This window comes from Artemia sp. Qi Xiang Cuo, chromosome 6 (genome assembly GCF_049724085.1).
Source record: "Artemia sp. Qi Xiang Cuo chromosome 6, ASM4972408v1, whole genome shotgun sequence".
NCBI classification, from domain to species: Eukaryota; Metazoa; Arthropoda; class Branchiopoda; order Anostraca; family Artemiidae; genus Artemia; species Artemia sp. Qi Xiang Cuo.
Window position 1 is genome coordinate 53,046,669 of NC_142799.1, and position 13,231 is coordinate 53,059,899.

Sequence of the window (13,231 nt, forward strand, 5' to 3'; positions counted from 1 at the left end):
AGATTAATATAAAAAAGAAACTGATTATACAGCAGTGGGACACATTCTCACCGAATAAAATGAAAATAATAGAAATCTGCTCATATTCAAATAAAGAGAAAGTAGACGTAATTTGTCTCTAAGAAACACATTTGAATAATCTTAAAAGAGTGTCCATACCAGGATACAAATGCTACTGCAAAGATAGAGATTCTGGCAGAAAAGGAGGGGGGGGGGGGGGATTATTTTTATAGATGAGTGTTTAGTTTATTCACCATTACCATTATTGCAACATGATCACGAAGTCAATGTGGTGGGAGTATCAATTACTTTAAATTCAGTTGATACACTAAGAATTAAATCAATGTATAACCCAAAGGGTGATGTAGATGTGTTTAATATTTTATCAACTGAAGCAGAGGGGCAAAACCTCTTTATTTTTGGTGACCTAAATGCACACAGCCCACATTGGGAAGATGTTGAGCAGTCAAATCGAGATGGAAAAATGTGGAAAGACTGTTATTGGAAAATAATCACATAGTAGTTCTAACACCATATAATTTACCAACATATTACTATTCCAAAAATAACAAACATTCAACCATAGACATCCAACTAGGTCCTGCTTCTGCTATTGATCAGGTGTCAATTAGTAAATCTTACACATGTCTTGTGGAACAAAACCTTGTAAAAGGAAATTATTTAACAAGAAAGGTAAATGGCCAGTGTTCAAGCAAATGCTGCAAGAAGCTAATTATACTCTGCTGGAAGACTCTTTCCTAATTGATGATAAAGTGAAACCCTAACAAAAATTATCATGGATGCCGCCCAAAAAACAATCCCTAAGACAAACAATAATGATTGGACCTTCCTTGGCAATAAAAGAACTAAAGACTGGTGGAATGATTTATGTACTGCTGCAGTGGAAACTAAATACATAGCAAGAAAGCCATTCCAAAGACATCCATCAATGATCACAGTAATTGAATATAAACACAGATCAGCAAAAGTGAAAAAAAAACATGTCTACAGGCTAAAAAGAAGGCATGGGATAAATTTATGACTAGAGTAGACCATTGCACTGCAGTATCTAAGATTCACCAATATGTAAGCAAGATGAATGGCAACAAAATGACACTTGATGATCACAAGTATGAAATAAAACACCAGGGTCAGCTAATAACATCTGACAATTTAAAAGCTGAGATATTTGTAAAAATATACACAAAGAATGATGTAGAAGCTTTTTTGCCAAACCCACCTGTATGTGTCCTCTCTTCAGTAGAGCAACATAAAAAGTCTTTCATTTTACCTTTTGTATTATTTGAGTTAGATACAGCCATTGAAGAATGCAATCAAAATTCAGCACCAGGGTATGATAAGATACACGTCAAATGGCTTATTGAATCACCCCATACCTTTCGAAATAAACTTCTTGAAGTATGCAATAAGGCATGGAGAGCAGGGAAATTCCCTAATTCCTCGAAAATTGCCCTTATTCACCCAATCCTCAAACCTGGGAAATCACCCAATAACCCAGTATCTTATTGACCAATATCAGTCCTCCCCACCATGGGCAAGATATTTGAACATATGATTTTAAAGAGATTAGAATGGTTTGCAGAGGTCAATCAAATGATACCCCATCCCGAACAGATCTTAGAACGGTTTACAGTGCAATGGACAACATAAACAGGACTGAAGTAGATATAGCAGAAGCTTTGCAATATGGTGAATTTGGAATTGCTGTGGTGTTTGATTGGAGAGATGCTTATGGAAATGTCAAACACAAAAAGTTACTAGAAGTTATGAATAATAAAAATTTTCTATCTATAGTGGTATCAATGATAAATGATCTACTTTGTGATTGTTCTTTTCAAGTTCAGATAAATGACACTCTGTCTTCCAGAAAACAAGTTAAAGATGGTCTCCCACAAGGAACTGTCATAAGTACTCTTTTATTGACACTGTATATTTCAGAATTAAAACTTAGAAGCATAATCCAGGAAGACATAGATGATGTGTGTCTGTTTTCTAAAGCTTTTGGTCTGCCCATTTCGGCCCCAAAAACAAAGGCAATAGTGTTTTATAACCGACAAACAACTCTCCCTACACCCTTCGTGACAGACGGGAACACAATCGCTTATCTGCACTCTGTCTGTCTAATGGTCATTACCCTTGACTGCCGTTTAAATTAGAAACCACCGGTGTAGATGTTGAGACTGTAAATCCTAAAACGACTCATCATCTTAAAGCGACTTGCAGGGTCTAAATGGGGATCCTTACCGAAATTGATTATTGATCTTTATAAACTGTATATTCGCTCAAAAATGGAATATGGCATTCATTTCCTCGTAAATGTTCCTGCAACTATATTTAAAACCCTTGAGACACTCCAAAACTCAGCCATAAGAATTGCATTGGGACTGTATAAACATACTGCAGTAGACAAGCTAAAAGAGCTCTCTGGACTACCTGCTCTGAAAGATAGAGCTACTATGCAGAGAAACCATTACTTTACAAAAATACAATATTATGGTGATAAACATGCAGTCTTTCCAGCCACTTTTGCAAACCCTAGCAAGCCCCAGCACCATAAGTCTTCTTGGTGTCAATATCTGAAAGATCACCCAAATTGGAAAAATGAACATGCAGATAACTACCCTTTTCCAAATTCCCCGCCTTGGGAACTTGAGGCCCCTGAGTGTCATCTCCAATTGCTCCCTAAGGATAAATCTTTTTATACTGGTCAGTTTGTTTGTCAGCTTTTTGCCAATAAAATTTGCTCACTATTTCCCAAACATACTCTAGTTTATACAGATGGTTCAGTAAAGGGATCAAATGCAGGAGCAGGGGTTTACATTCCTTAGGTTTCCTTAAATATATCAGCAATTCTCCTATCCAATACTTCAATTTTGTCAGCAGAGCTATTTGCCATTCAAAATGCAGTGGAAGTTATGGTCAACCGTAGACCAGCTTCAAAAAAAGTGTTAATTCTCACAGACTCTGAGTCTGCCATCCAAATAATGAAAAAAATAAATTATGAGGCTGTTGATTCAGATTTAAAATCTATTAGAGATTCTCTCCTAAGCCTTAAGAATGTGGACAGTTCAGTTTGCTTCCACCATATCCCTAGCCATAAAGGACTGACTCACAATATGACAGCTGATAGGCTAGCTAATGAAGGAGCAAATGCATGCCCCCCTCCAGACTCAAAACCTGGGAACCTTCAAGACATTATAAAACAAAGTGTACCCCATTCCTGCATTCCCCATTTCAATCAAGGGAGGATTCGGTGTGGTATTACAGGTTAAAATCTGGATACCCGTTGCTGAATTCTCTTCGATTCCAATGGAATCTCCATCATTCACCACTCTGTAGGTGGTGTAAAACATCAGTGGAAACCCCCCAACATATCTTTTTTGAGTGTTTGGTAGTGGCACCTCAAATCACTAAGATTAAACTAAGCTGCCAGAAAATGGGTGTTCCAGAATCATTTGATACCATCATCAATTTAAAACATCATCCTAACACTGAGAGACCAATTTATAACTTGATGATTCAGATCATGAAGACAACAAGAGAACATTGATAGAATTCTACAGTGCAGAAGAGAGCAAGAATGAGTAGGAAGCGCCGTACTGGTACCGGCCGGCCTATGGCCTTAAATTGCCTGGGACAGGTAGCTCAGGTACTCGCGCTTCCCACAACCCATCATCAAAATTATGGCTTCAAATGACATGCCTAGTGGAGTGTATTTTTAATTTTCAGGTGCTGCTTTTACAAAGATATAGAATTACTGCTGACCATTTCAAAAACATAACTGAGCTGAAGAATAAGAAGGATTGAAGATACAAAATCACAGGGGTGAAAGGACTGCATGGTAGTCCATATACCCTCATACAAATTCTGGAATGGAATTTTGTCTCATATTAGGGTTAGCTTGTATTTTGTCATATTTCTCTTGAGCTGGTCTTTGCACATGTTTTCATTATTGAGCTGAATAACAGGTATTTGGTAAAACAGGAGTAGCATAATATGCCTTATTAAACATTGTTTTCAAATGCAATAGGCACTTTGACATGATACCATAGGCCTAACAGTCAGGTTAAGTTTATTTTGAGGCCTAAACAGAATCAGATAAAGAAAGTTGGAGTAGGTAGTAGGCTATTTTCCTGATTAATGAGGTTTTCAAAAGTAACAAAGTACAGCCATTGTCTATTTTAAGGGTTTAAGTTTGATGTGTGAGTTGAATCAGATGTAGAATTGGTAAAATTCTACTTTAGCTACTTTTGGCTATCTTGGAAAGGGGTTAGGTTAGGAAATGAAACTCTCAGGGATGGGTCTACAGACTAAAGTAGCCTATGTCCTGGGGAGGTACTGTGAAGGACCTACCTCTACCCCTTCTCCCTCTTGAAGGTCCTGACCTTTGATGAATTGTAAAAATCTGTGTGTTATAAAAGTGAAACCTTGCAAAATAGATTGGTAAATTTTTTGCAAATCATATTATTGACTTACAAATACTGAATGTGTCACTTGATGCCTTTTTTTATGCTCTTTACAAATGTAATAATCACTTCAGTAAATTTCTACCAAATCATATTATTGAGTTAGGAATAAAATGAATACACCATTTGATGCCTTTTTTATGCTGATTACGAATATGATAATCATTTCTATCATAAATGAATTTCAGCTCCCCCTATATATGCCAATTCAGGGTATATATTTCTACATTAAGGGGGTGGGGGTAAAGTTTAAACTTACCTCCCATTTACATCAGAAACAAAATTTGCCCTCACCCCCCTAATGTAGAAATTTATACCTTTAATTAGCATATATAGGGGGGGGTGGCTAAAATTCATTTCCGATAGAAATGATTATTATATTTATAATCAGCATAAAAAAAGGCATCGAGTGGTATATTCACTTTATGTGTAAGTCAATAATATGATTTGGTAGAAATTTACCATGACTTCTATTAGAAATTCAAATTTAAGCCCTTTTTGAGCTCTGGAAAATGAAAAAAATATAAAAATATATAGGGCTTAAAAAGGCTTAAAACATCTGTTTTAAACTTACTGTTTCATAATAAATTCTTTTTTTACTCCACAAGCACTGACTTTCCACAATTAAGTTGAATAAATGAAAATTGTAACAATAAATTTTGCAATAAGCCATTATGCCATTTTCTTCTTCCTTAACACTGAATGTTCAAGAATTCAAAAAAAAACATCAAAAATAATAAATCTGACAGAAGAAGGTGTTGCAAAATATCCCATGAGGTGCATTACCAAAATTCAATTTTAAATGTAATTTGAATTGAAATTATCAGGTTGGTTAGGTTAGGTTTTTATATTTTTGTCATTTCCAAGAGCTCAAAAAGGGCTTAAATTTGAATTTCTGATAGAAGTGATTATTATCATATGCAGCACAATAGCACTGCCTAAAGCAGCGTTCACAAGTGTTTCTAGCTAGAATCCCATGTCTAGCTAGAATCCAATGTCTAGGCAATGACCGTTCACATGTAAAATTTGGTGCTTAGCTAAAACCACAAATTTAGTTTCAAATTGTCATTTCTTGCCAATCAACAGAGCTTATGCAGGCAAAACTTTCAAATATTATAATCCCCATTATTACTGTCATAAGCTAATGGACAAGTTAAGCAAAATAATTGCCTTAGTGTGCTTCATTATTATGTCTGGTGTTGTATATTTGCCTAAATGAAAAAAAAAAAAAAAACAATGAGAAAACAAAAATTAAATTTCAGTTTACAAATGTAAACAAAAATGATGAAAATAGTGGATCTTGACACATTCTGATTGGCTGTAATCAAAAATCCTAGACATTGAGTTCTAGAGGCTAGAACTCAATGTCTAGCCAAGCGCCTTGTCTAGTGTGTCTAGCTAAGTGCTGAATTTTACTTGTGAAAAGTTATTGCCTAGGCATTGGATTCTGGCTAGACACGTGTCTAGACATGAGATTCCAGCTAGACATGCTTGTGAATGCTGCTTAATTAAAGAACAATGTGGGCACAATGTATTTTTTTTTCTTTCTCTATACCCAGGCACTTTGTATCAAAGGAGTTGTCATAGAAACTTAAAAAAGGGCTCATTTGATGGGAAATTGGAGTGGTTAGTGCTCTTTTTAAGAGTCAAAAGTGATTGGAGGGCAACTAGCCCCCCCCCCCACACCCATCATTCCCCCAAACACAACCAATCGAAATTTTGAGATAGCCTCTTTGTTCAGCATAGTTGATTTCTAGATAGAAACTATGTTTTTGAGGAGGACAATCCCCCACAACCCTCAGGGCAAGGGTTTTAAGTTATGCCCTGGGGGCATATAAGAACAATGTTGGCAGAATGTATCATCTATTATTTTTTTCCTTTAGAGCAGGGCACTTGGTATCAAAGAAACTTTGAAAAGGGCTCATTCAATTGGAAATTGGAGTGGCTTGTGTCCTTTTTAATAGTTGAAAGTGATTGTAAGGCAACACACCCCTTCCATGCCCACCATTTCCAGAAACATATCCAATCAAAATTTTGACATAGCCATTTTATTCAACATATTTTTAAGTTCTGGAAATTAGGTCTTTGAGGATGACATTGGAAATTGAATGGCTGTCTAAAAATTTTGATATGGATGTGCTTGGGGAAAAGCTTGGTCTGAGAGGGGGGTTAGCTGCCTTCAAATCACTTTCAACTATTAAAAATGCTATAGCCCTTTGAATATCCGTTCCAATGAACCTTTTTTGAAGCTTTTAAAACATGACCTTCTATAAAAACTTTATATACCTCCAGGGCATAACTTATAACCCTTGCCCTGAATGCTGTGGCGGAGTATCCTCCTCAAAAATATAGTTTTATCTGGAAATAAACTACGCTGAACAAAATGGCTATCTAAAATTTTTGATTGGGTGTGCTTAGGGAAATGGTGGGCGTGGAAGGGGATTTACTTGGCTTCCAATCACTTTCAACAATTAAAAAGGGCACAAGTCACTCTAATTTCCAATTGAATGAGCCCTTTTCAAAGTTTTTACGACAACTTCTTCGATACGAAGTGCCCTTCCTTAAAGGAAAAAAATAATACATTTTGCCAACATCGTTCTTATATGCCCTCAGGGTATAGCTTAAAACCCTTGCCCCAAGGGTTTTGGGGGAGTATCCTCCTCAAAGACGTATTTTCTGTTTGGAAATCAACTATGCTGAACAAAATGGCTATCTCAAAATTTGGATTGGATGGGTTTGGGAGAATGATGGGCGTGGGGGGATAGTTGCCATCCAATCACTTTTGACTATTAAAAAGGTCACTAGCCATTCCAATTTCCTATCGAATGAACCCTTTTCGAAGTATCTACGAGAACTCCTTTGATACGAAGTGCCCAGGCATGGAGAAAAAAAAATATACTGTGCCAACATCATTCTTTACTTAGGCAGCGCTATTGCGCTGCCTGTGATTGCTGCTTTTCTTTACCAGTCTTCCTCCTTTCCGTGCTCCATCCCTTTATATTCTTCATATCCATTATGAATTGTTCTCATTTCCTTTCTCCTTTATATTACTAGTCTCTTTCATTTCCTTTCTCCTTTCTTTTCGATTACTGCTTTTTTTTTATTAGTCTCCTAATAAATGTGGAGATGTAAGACAATTAGAAAAAAAATTCTATTTGTTATTTTTTTTTTCTGTTTTTGCTGCTTAGTGTTGGTCAATGTCATGATTAAAAGTAAAGAATTCTTGCCTTCCCTTTCATTTCCTTTCTCTTTTCTTTTCTATTGTTGCTTTTCTTTATTAGTCTGCAATACAGGAAATTACGGACTAATTAAAAAACTCCCTCTGTTCCTTTCTCCATCCCTTTAGATCCTTCATTTCCGTTTCCAATCTTCCTAATTTTTTCTCGACTACTGCTTTTCCTTAATCAGTCTCCCTTCTTTCTTCCTCCATTTCTTTAGATCCTCTATTTCCTTTATGGATCTTTCTCCTTTCTTTTCTTCTCTTCTATTAGTTTCTTCATTTTCTTACTCTTTTCCTTTCGATCTCTGCTTTCCTTAATTAGTCTCCTTATCTGCAGATATAAGACAATCAGAGGAGGCGACTCCTTTCTCATTTTTTTTTTCGAACCGGGTATTGCGTCCATATTAAAAAAAAAAAAAAAAAAAAAGAGTGGTTATAAACTTTGGCATTATAAATGCTTTTTACCTTATTGCCCAAAGATGGAGGATTATTATTATTGTTATTTGTGGTTAAAAAAAGCTAATGCACCCAATAAGACTAGGGTCTAAGATCGTACTATAAAAACTTGCTGTTAACTAATTTTAATTTACTTTGTCTATTGGTGTTGTTTGACTCTTTTTATTAGATTCGATATCATAGTTTCATGCAAAGGGAAACTTCTGAAGTTATCCTCCTCTTCCAAGAAATTCAAAGATATTTGACTCAAAAGTGCACTCTTTTTAGACATCAATCTTCTAGAACAATCCTGCGACAGAACTTAAGCTTTTGAGGCCTACACCTTCCTAAAATATTTGGAGTATTTTCATCAAAAGTTTAGTCTTTGAGATAAGGTGGTATTTAACTTGTTTTTAGTAATAATATTGAAACTGAAGGACCAAAAAATATAAAGGTTGCATTTTTTTGGCAGTGTCAAATTATATAGAATATACTGCGTTTACCAAAAAGTCTACCCTATGAAAATTATATTATTGTTTTCCATGCAACCATTATGCTTTGTCATGCGAAACTTTAAAATACAGTCTCCCAGTAAGTAAAGATTTGTTTATTTAAATTTTTATCCTTTGATTGTCCCTTTTACCCTAAATTAATATATTTACATGTACCTGAGGCAAGGGGATGGGGGCATCACGTGAAGAATCATAGGTCAAAAATGTACAAAAGGTTGTCAAAAAATTTACATTTGAGGAGTTATATTTGTTAAAGGTTTCCTAAATTTTCTGTTAGTATTTTGTTTTATAATTTTCTATATTACACGTTTAAAGAAATGTGTTACAAACTTCAGAAATGCAAAATGCCATTCCCTTTGTGTTTTAGTGTCAAAAATATTTTAGTATAAAATAAACCTAAGTGGCTACTGGTTAATTTGGAAAATCAAACATGCATATAGGATGGGGGACTGCCCTCTTTATTTGTTTGATCTGACTATTTTTCATACTTATTTAACGTAATTTTACGTCTATATACACGCTTTGAGACACGTTGTATACGTTTGATAACATGGTGTCATTGACGAAAATGTGGCGCTGCTCTAAAAACTCCATAATTTTGAAACAACTCAAAAAAGAATTTTAGGATCATTTTTTTTCAGGATGAAGAAGACAAAAGATGGGTCCAAAGGGCAAAAATATTTTATTTTGAAGTCCTTGGCACTAACTGTTTTTTGCTTAGTTAATTAATAGAGGTTAGCTATCCTCAGCTAGTTCAAATATTTAAATTATAGATAACATAGCTGGCCTTGTTGATGGGGGGGGGTCAAATATTGAACAGAATTGAGTTAAATAACTGCTTTGCTATAATTTTATTCTGAAATTAATTTTCCCCTTTAAATTTCTATGGATAAATGCCATCCTAATTAATTTTGAAGTATATATTCTATTCTTTAAAATATACGGTTTTATTTTTGATATAAGGAGTTTTTTTTTAATGAAATTCATAAACATTTTAACAACTTTTGGCACCAATTTTTTTTTTCTTTTTCAATCCTAAATCCGTAATATTAATTACTGATGTTTAACAGGGGTGCCAAGGGAGGGGGTTAGATTTTGAAACAAAACACTTTTTTGTTTACAATTCTATTAAAAATTTAACAAAGCAAAATGGTCCACCCTAGATTTTGAAAAATACTTTTTTAAGCCTTAAGAAAAGTCAACTCTCCCTTTTACATTTACATGATTTGGTGCCCCTGGAGTCTAGTTATACAAAATATTTTGGTTGAGCAACATTCTTATTTAATTTTCAGGATTGGAATACAGATTAACACACTCAAATCAACAGACAGGTGATATTAGGCAGTATACCCTTTCTTCAGGATTTTCCTCGTATGTAATGCAAGAAGAATTTTTTTGATAGGAAGGGTTTTGGTTGCAACCCTAACAGGACACATATGTCATTCATTGAATAGTTTATGAAGAAACGGACGAGAGCGTGGTTGATATAACTTGTTGCACCTGGCGGACGGAATTGTGAAACTGAACAATCAAGGTATTTTCTTATTCCTGAAACCAGGGATAGTATAAGGGATAGGTTCTGAGCCGTCCAAAGGGGGAGGGGAGGGGTGGAAATCGGGGCATCACCCCAGGTTCTTTGGATTCACCTGTGGCCGTTTTCATGGAATATTCATCCACGAGTGCCCAACCTAGTTTCGACTCATCACTACACAAATATTTGTCAATTGATCTAGGCTCAATTGCTTTAGAAGCATGATGGCAACAACTACCATTGTTGTTCCAATTTTACATCAGATGTTAAAATTATCCTTGCTGCAAAATCACCCTTCGCCTACCCTAATGCTTGAGTTTTCAACAATTTTTCCGGTAATAGAAAGGCCCTAATTCTACTACTGGAAATGTTGAACCAAGAACGCCTAGAGTTTCGGCCAATTCTTGAATCGTAGTCAATTTTTGACTAAGAATTTTTTAAACCAAATCTATAACTTTTAATTTTTCTTTTCGGCTGGAAAATGCGCATTGATCGCGAATCTAACAAAAAAATTCAGAAATTCTATTTGTTGGCTTGGCATCAGAACTGACTTTCTTGGGTGAATTACAAACCCCAGCTCTGACAGTAATTTCGCTGTTTCATAGACATTATTTTGACATTCTAAATATGACCTTACCAGAAGGAGAGAATCATCTACATACACAACTGACAAATACCCTTTTCTTCGAAGTAGGGAGAAAACGGGTTTCATAGGTTTCGTAAGAACCCTTGGGGCAGCTGATAAACCATTTGGCATTGAAGTGAAAGCATAACAAACGTCAGCTTCAAAACAAAGCCACATTCTATCATAAAAGTCAACAGGGCATTAATAATAAAAATCGACTAGGTCGATAGAGGCCATATAACAATTTTTTGCCTAAAAGAACCGCTGAATAAACACTTTCCATTTTAAAATAGTAATATTTAATGTTTTTATTAAAATTCTTAAGATTAAGAATAAACCGAGTAGACCCATCTTTTTTTGGGACGGTAAAAACGGGAGAAATACAATGTATTTTCTTTATTCTGACGTCGGGTACTTTAACAATAACACCTTTATGCAATAAAATATCAACTTCTTTTCTTATAGCCTGTATTTCTTCAAACGTAAAACTTTTGTTTTTTGTTTTCAAAGCCTTTAGTGGTGTTTTCTCAAATTCAATCTTATAGCCTGAGGCTACAATATTCAGAATATTCAAATCACTGGTTATTGACTGCCATTTTGAGATGTACTTACTAATTCTCCCAGCTTTAAAGTTATCAGCCAAATGTTGTGACTGCCTATTGAAATTAACAACACATTCATAAAAATCAAGGGCCGGGTATGTTAAATAGTACATACCAGCTATTTGCGATCCCTTTTCTGGAATTTGGACCTCTCTTGACGGTCCTGGCCCTGCCTTTTATGATAATTTGGACAGGGGCCTCGTTCTGCCATCGACGATAACGGTAGGCCCCTCCTTGTACGTTTTTTAGTCTTCCAAAAGATTTCTTCAAATCCACCACGGATTTAGCTTTAGACGTTGTTTTGGCAACAGCTTTGCCAAAAAGAAACTCCGTGACTTTGACTTCAGGAGCACATAAAGCTGATGCTACAGTGGGATCTGGGCTCAATTCGAATTTCATCGCATGACGTCTTTTTAGACTTAGATCATAATTGGTGAGGCCAAGCATGTGAACTGCATGTGTTAGGTTTTTGACAACCTTTTCTTTGATATGCTCATTTTCAAGCTCAAGAATCGCATTTGCTGCCTCTAAAACACAAAATGTTGAGCGAACAATTTTCCGCTGCACTTGAAGTGCCTTCGCATCCCTCTGTTTAGCCTGTGATGAGAGAATAGCCCAAATTCACTATTCACCTTTGGAGGAACAATTTTATCGGTATTCGCAGGCCTAGGGTGGCACTCAAATAACTCTTTTAGCTTTACTATTTCCAAAGGCTCAGAGGAACCGCTATGTGCAACTTTGGCAAGTTTCTTATGGATTTTGGGACCCTCTTTGGTACAAGAACGTTCTTCAGAAATCTTTTTGAATAGAGCGTCATTTGACGTGTTTTCTTTTAATCTTTTACCTTTGTGCTTTTCCGGAGAACCCTTCCACTTTGTTTCATGGATTTTCGTGGGGCTCCGAGAGCAAGGTTTTTCGTTCCTGGAACTAATTTCAGGGCTCCGAGAGCCATATTGATCACGAGTTTGAAACTCTGGGCTCCGAGAGCCATTTATTTGATCACGGTCATTCTCACTTGAGAGTATTCTGTGACGCGAGGGAGCTTTATATGGCCTTCCACACCTCTCACGATCATAATCTTCATCGACTAAATTGTCCAACAATACAATCACTATCTCACTATCACTTATTATTAATTTGGTCCGAATCAAAGCGAATACTAACGTCAACTGTTGTTACTTTGGTCAATCGAGGCGATTGCACGTGTATATCTCTCAGTTGAACTCGAAGGCGGAGCTAAGGCGCTTCTTTTGGAGTAGAATGATTATCTTGAATTAATCGTAATTAATTGATGATTAATCATCGAAAACGTCACTAAGCCGCGCCTCTTATCATCATTAATTATAATCACTCAACGTGGAATCCACCCTTGCTGAAATTGGTTCCTGAAATCAGCTACGTGTGCTTAGCCCTTTACCACTAGCGTTATCTATTATTTAAATATTAAAAGTGCAAAACATTTGAATTTCCCCCTTAAGAAATTTTTCAATTCTTAAAACAGCCCAAGTATAGCTCTGATCTCTCCTCTTATCGCAAGAGTTGTAAGTTATGCCCTGGAGGCATATGAGGATTTTATTGATAGTAATGTTGTAGAAACTTCAAAAAGGGCTTATTTGATTGGTAATTGAAAGGACTAGTGCCCTTTTTAATAGTCATTGGTGATTAGAGGATAACTAACACCCCTCTTACACCCACCATTTCCCCAGAAAGATCCAATCAAAATTTTGAGCGAGCCATTTTGTTTGACGTAGTTGAAAAGTCTGGAACTTATGTTTTTGAGGATGACACACCCCCCACAGCCCTCAGGGCAAGGGTTGTA

The 13,231-nt window shown here is 35.9% G+C and overlaps 1 long non-coding RNA gene across 1 annotated transcript in view; it reads left to right on the forward strand.

The window, feature by feature from the left end:
* LOC148951373 (uncharacterized) overlaps positions 1-13,231 on the forward strand; it is a 55,046-nt gene that overhangs the window by 3,016 nt on the left and 38,799 nt on the right. Inside the window, exon 2 of the long non-coding RNA XR_016141908.1 lies at positions 9,947-10,188. This is a non-coding gene — a long non-coding RNA (uncharacterized LOC148951373). The remainder of the gene's footprint in view (positions 1-9,946; positions 10,189-13,231) is intronic.